Source organism: Notolepis coatsorum, assembly GCF_963971535.1.
Source record: "Notolepis coatsorum genome assembly, chromosome: 17".
In the NCBI taxonomy this organism is placed as follows: domain Eukaryota; kingdom Metazoa; phylum Chordata; class Actinopteri; order Aulopiformes; family Paralepididae; genus Notolepis; species Notolepis coatsorum.
Window position 1 is genome coordinate 86,152,566 of NC_140181.1, and position 6,498 is coordinate 86,159,063.

Genomic DNA, 6,498 nt, shown 5'->3' on the forward strand with positions numbered 1-6,498 from the left:
ACATAGTATTTCCCATTCATGAGCACAAACCTCCTGCGTTCAGTTTTATCGTTAATTAAAAAACAAAATAGATCAGAGAACCCCACCCCCCTCCCAAAAAAAGGAAATAACTGCATTATTATTAGAGTATAAAAGATGACTTGGTAGCCTTTGCACGTGTACATGCACACATTCGCCACCAGGTGGCAGTAGTGATTCACAGAAAGAGTAAGGCAACAGAGACTCTGACATACTTCTGCTTTCAACCATAAGAAAGTGCTTGTGGCCTCAATGGGGTTTTCAGTCTAGATTGCCTTTCAACATAGAACCCGTGATATTGTATATATATTTTTTATAATAACGAGGTATGTTACTGGATCAAAATAAAATACATCCGCATAAGATGCCGCTCGTTTCTTTTTTGTGTTAAATTTGAACCATAATACTACTTGCAGACGATAGTTATTACATTGTTTTTTTCTTAATGAATATGTGAAATAGCTACACAATTATACAAAAACCCATAAAAACATGCTATCAAATGGTCACAGTTGAGAATCCATATCATTGAACCGATGCTGACTGAGGAAGAGCTTTCAGTTTGAAACAGGTCGCCTGCACAGACTGCATTTTGAGCCAATTATTGAGTTCTACGCCTTCAATGCACCTCCCACTATATACGCTACTTGAGCAATAAAACGTTGTACTTTTGCATTCAAGTGACTTCCCATCATTCATCCTACATACTGTACGCCCTGTGGCCACTTGATTAGCTAACTACACCTGTACACCTGATAGTAAAATGGCTCCACTCAAACTCAACTCTGGCCTTTCGAGGCCCTTTCCTCTCACCGTTTACTAGTGGAACCCATACAGAAGAGATGTCGATGCTTCTCGCATTGTTTTCTTATTGCCGCTTTGTGCTGCTCTCACATCTCAGGACCATAAACACACAACTCAATTCAATATCGTCGAGGAGCGACGGGGTAAATCAAAGTCACTTCGTGGCTCTATTGTGAACCCTTCAGTCTGTAACCTTTGCTTAACCGTGCGTAATGATCATCCCTGTCGGCCGCGCAACGATAGTTGGGGCCTCTAGGAGCAGTGGCCTCCATTTCAGAGCAGAAGGGGAAGAAAACAGTTTTCCGTACACCGTCTAATATAAACACTTGGCACACGTGGCAGAGAGCAATACTGATCTGGGGTCTGGTGATTAAGACTCCGGGAACAGAAATAAGACAGAAAATGAAGCCTGTATGTGAACAACGTTATCTCAGTCATGCTCTAATGCGTTCTTGTTTGCTAGTTTGCATTTCAAAAACACTGACAGAATTTTTTATTTTTTTTTCTTTTCTCTTCCATTTTCACCCATCACAGTATTTACATGTTCTATTCCCGACAGCAGCCCCCTGTAGGTTTGGTCGCTTTGTTTCCTCTCCGCCCCTCCCTCTCTCTCCAGCTCTCGCCTCTTCCTGCTCGCTCGCTCGTGTATTTATGCACGCAGGTCCTGGGCTAAAGTAAACAAGAAGGCGAACAATAGCTCATTCCACACACAAGCTGCACTGTAATTCAGCCCCTTCAGGCTATGATCCGAGCCAAACCAGCAACGTGACGCTCTAAACCGCTGGGTCCACCAGACACCCGACCACAAGGCTAAGAACACTGGCCAGTTCCCTGATTACATATATACTGTATCTATAACTGTACTGAGTGCTGTACATGTTCTATTCACAGACAGTCATGTTCTTGGAGAGTATTAGACCAATTATGGACCAAGTCACACACTGGCGTGACCTTAGCATAAAATCGCTACACAAAAGAAATGATTGATGCTTTCCTAAGGACCACAATACAAGCCTTTGTTACAACTGTACTGCCCAATCCGCCCCCCCCCCCCCCTCCCACCCTACACACACTTCAATGCCTGACCCCCCCCAAAAAAAACAGTGGGCCCTGGAACTGGGAAGTGCAGGCGTTTTCCAGCGAACCAGTAAATAACAGGTCTGAAATACTGAAGAGATGAAATCAAGAAAACAGAGGAATGTCTGGCATGCCCCAGTGCACCCTGGGATGGTTGTGTCAGCAGCCATTTTGTCTCCATGGGAATCTGCCATGTCACGTCGGCCCCCCTCCTGGATGGTCTCCTATTTACGTAGACCTGCAGAGGACAGACATGGAGTAGAGTGGGTTAACAGGCGACTGGCGAGACATACAGTATACACAACCTAACACACATGAATGTGTACATGCACCTTAACACACACACGCACACACACACACACACACATGACCACATGTATGTGTACACGCACCTTAACACACACACACACACACACACATGATCACATGTACGTACACACACCTTAACACACATGATCACATGTACGTACACACACCTTAACACACACACACAACCACATGTATGTGTGCACGCATCTTAACATGCACACACACATACAACCACATGTATGTGTACACGCAGCTTAACACACGCGCACACACACACACACACACACACACACACACCTACCTACCACTCCCTGGATGGATTCCTCCAGGCTATATGCCCCCCCCCGTACCCCAACCTCCCACTGGAGACGGAACTGATTAAACTGTCAAGAGTTAATAATATATTAATTTCCTTTTGAGCATTATTAAATGGCTCTCATTGCATACTGTTATTACATTCCCCATGCAATTTAATCGATGAACCCAATTTTAGATGGGAACCCATCGTGTCTTCCACTCCTCCTAGTTCTAAGTGACACACATACTGCACACACACACACACACACACACACACACACACACACGCACACGCATACACACACACACACACACACGAGAAACCTCCATATTCCTTAAAGCTTTATTAACGGTTTGAGAGACATGTTTGCTGTTGAGACACGTCATTCTCCAACACACCTTCTCCAAGCCGTACCAGTCTGCCAGGTCTAATTTGATCCTAATAAACCAGGTGTACGCTAACGTTAGGTCAAAACCTAGTATATAAGGTCTTTTAAGCCACATATTGAAAACCTGGCTAAAAAGCTGAAGGTAAGGTTGGGTTTCTATTTTTAGAAACAAGGCTAGTTTCTCCTTTCATTCTAAAAAGAGGCTTGTCGCTGCTACTTTTTTACCGGTACTCGATTATGGTGACGTGTTGTATATGAATGCCTTTTCTACCTCGTTGCTTATGCTGGATGCCACTTATCATGGTGTGCTAAGATTCATTACTGGCTGTAGACCTCTCACTCATCTCTGCATTTTCTACAAGAAGGTAGGTTGGCTGTCCCATCATTGTTACATGTTCCTTTATAAAGCATTACTTGGACTGTTACCTCTATATCTCTGTACACACCTTACCGTTGCGTAAAACTCCTACAGCTTGCGTTCTCAGGACTTTCTATCCACCTCAGTCCCATGAGTTCACACTGAGTTTGGGAAGAGGGTTTTTGTGTACTCTGCTCCGTTTACCTGGAATGGACTTCAAAAATCTCTTAAACTCCAGGCTTTTATTACTTTGCACAGTTTTAAAACACTATTTACTGACCTTTTAATGACATGGGAGTGTGCAAATGCTTCTCAGGTTAAGCATTTGCTCTCCCGGGCTGCTGCTTGTTCTTTTTATCTTTATCCTTTTGTCCTTTGTCTATGTTCATTTACTGTCCTGTATGTATTATTTTTTTCTCTCCTCTTAACAGGTGGGGTACCGTATTCGGGCCGATGTGCCCGTGGGCGGAACGCACAAAGTCACAGCATTTTGTGAGCGTCTTGCGGCTCTGGGCTGCATTTTTCACTGAACATATAAATTACTGTTCGAAAGATCTATTTGTTGCCGTTCGAACGCCACCTCACTCGACCAAATCCGTGCCTTGGTTCTCAAGTTACATGACGATATGTCAGACGAGCATCTTTTTACGCGCCGCGTGTCAGATGACCACCCCGGACTCCCGACGCTCCAGAACTGCCAATCATCTGCTGATGGTGAAAATGATTGGTCAGCGTAGTAGCCAATGAGTGTACCTTTCCAACGATACCCCACGTGGGGGGGGGGGGTGAGAATAAGGGATCTATTTGAAAGTTGACGAGCGAAAACCAGAAGTCAATCACACTTGAAAAGCCGTGGATGAGGAAATGGATTTTTGAGAGCTTTTTCTTTTGTCACGGTTTACCCGGATCTCTCTCAAAGACCCATTTCTGAACGGATTTTTATAAAATGTTTACCTGTACTACATAATACTTCAGGCTATGGATCCGCAGTGTTTTCCAGCTTATACCTATTTTATTTATATATATTTTCTTTATATTGCAACCACTACAGAAAAATGTGAGTACACAAGTTCAAGCTCAACTCATGTTCAGACCTCTGTTACTCTATTTCATACTCATTTCCTTTTTTGCATTAGTAACTTCAGAATGTTATCTTTCAAAAGAGACCAGGCTCATGCATGTGCTATAAGTATAAAGTATGAAGCTAAGCTTTGCAAAAAAAGTATGCAGTCCTCAAGTTCAAGTAATAAAAGATTGCCACTTTTCTGGGTGTCTGTTAAGAGGTTAAAATAACTGGACCACATATATTGTGGCCTGTCACACTTCTGTGTTTGCACCAGTGTGACGTCATTGGTCGGTCACCGGATCCAGCTGTCAGATCGCGTAACTTCATCGCTCAGCAACAAACATTCGCGTTAGTGAGCAGCTGCTACAGCTGCCAGTGAGTTAGTGGTATGGCCGGTCATAGAGGTGCTAGGTAAACATTTTGATACATTATAACAGATTTACTTATATTGATATTGTTAATGGTTGGACCTTTCCAGATATGTCTGATGAGAATGAATTAACTATGATCATAGAGCGATTAGGTTATTGTAGGCAACTATTGACTGTTGATATGATCTGTGGAAATGTTTCCACCTGAGAGGATAATTATTGTTAACAGCTTTAATCAGTAGGCCTATTTTCAACCAAATAATCAATAGCGGACTGTGCATTACTAGACCTATTCCACATTTAGTGTAACAGTGGATGAAAACGCTGAAGGAACTGTGTACTGTGTACCACCACTGCTGCCGAAGTTCCGACAGTGACATATACTAGGCTCTACACACACCGCTGACCAGCAGCCCCGCCCCATCCCGTCACAGTGCTGACTGCTACTCAGCTCTCCTCTCCTCCTCCCGTCACAGTGCTGACTGCTACTCAGCTCTCCTCTCCTCCTCCCGTCACAGTGCTGACTGCTACTCAGCTCTCCTCTCCTCCTCCCGGCACAGTGCTGACTGCTACTCAGCTCTCCTCTCCTCCTCCTGTCACAGTGCTGACTGCTACTCAGCTCTCCTCTCCTCCTCCCGTCACAGTGCTGACTGCTACTCAGCTCTCCTCTCCTCCTCCTGTCACAGTGCTGACTGCTACTCAGCTCTCCTCTCCTCCTCCCGTCACAGTGCTGACTGCTACTCAGCTCTCCTCTCCTCCTCCCGTCACAGTGCTGACTGCTACTCAGCTCTCCTCTCTCATCTCGTAAATAGTTTGCAGGTCTTGTCACTGTAAGCTAGTTAAATATTACTCTCCTCTCCTCCTCCCGTCACAGTGCTGACTGCTACTCAGCTCTCCTCTCCTCCTCCTGTCACAGTGCTGACTGCTACTCAGCTCTCCTCTCCTCCCGTCCCAGTGCTGACTGCTACTCAGCTCTCCTCTCTCATCTCGTAAATAGTTTGCAGGTCTTGTCACTGTAAGCTAGTTAAATATGACAAGAGCGACAATAGATCTGTCACAACTCCGTCCTTCGACCAAGTATGTGTACACAATACACTGGTTAAAGGCCTGTTGCCAAAACGCATTGGTTTTAATTGTATGAATAGAACATATATTATTTTCTTCTCTTTCTTTTATTCTTTATTCTTTATTATTATTATAAAAAAAATTCTTGTTTAACTGTGGATTGTGTGTTTCTTGTATAATGGTATAAATTATTATTTGTGTAAATTAGGTTGTAGGTTGTATGCCGACCATTAAGTAAATACTTGTTTAGTTTAGGAATAAGGGCAGAAACTCTGATTGTATGATTCCATGTGGCAAATAAAAACTCTGAACTGAACTGAACTGAATTATTTTTTTAACATCCATCGGCCTCCAAAGAGTAGCTGAATTTCTCTCCCTAGTTTGTTAAATATGGTAAGAGCAGAGCCTCCGCGAGCAGTTTTTATCTTTCTCTTTCTGGACACACAGAGCTGATTCTCTCTACAAACAGCAAAAACAGTGTTGTGCTGTTTGGAAACGGAATGCCTTCGGCGGTGACACGCGTCACGCACCCAACAGCCCCGCCTCCTCCCACTCAGCACACACCCTGCTGCCCAACAGCCCCGCCTCCTCCCACTCAGCACACACCCTGCTGCCCAACAGCCCCGCCTCCTCCCACTCAGCACACACCCTGCTGCCCAACAGCCCCGCCTCCTCCCACTCAGCACACACCCTGCTGCCCAACAGCCCCGCCTCCTCCCACTCAGCACACACACAGAGAGCCCA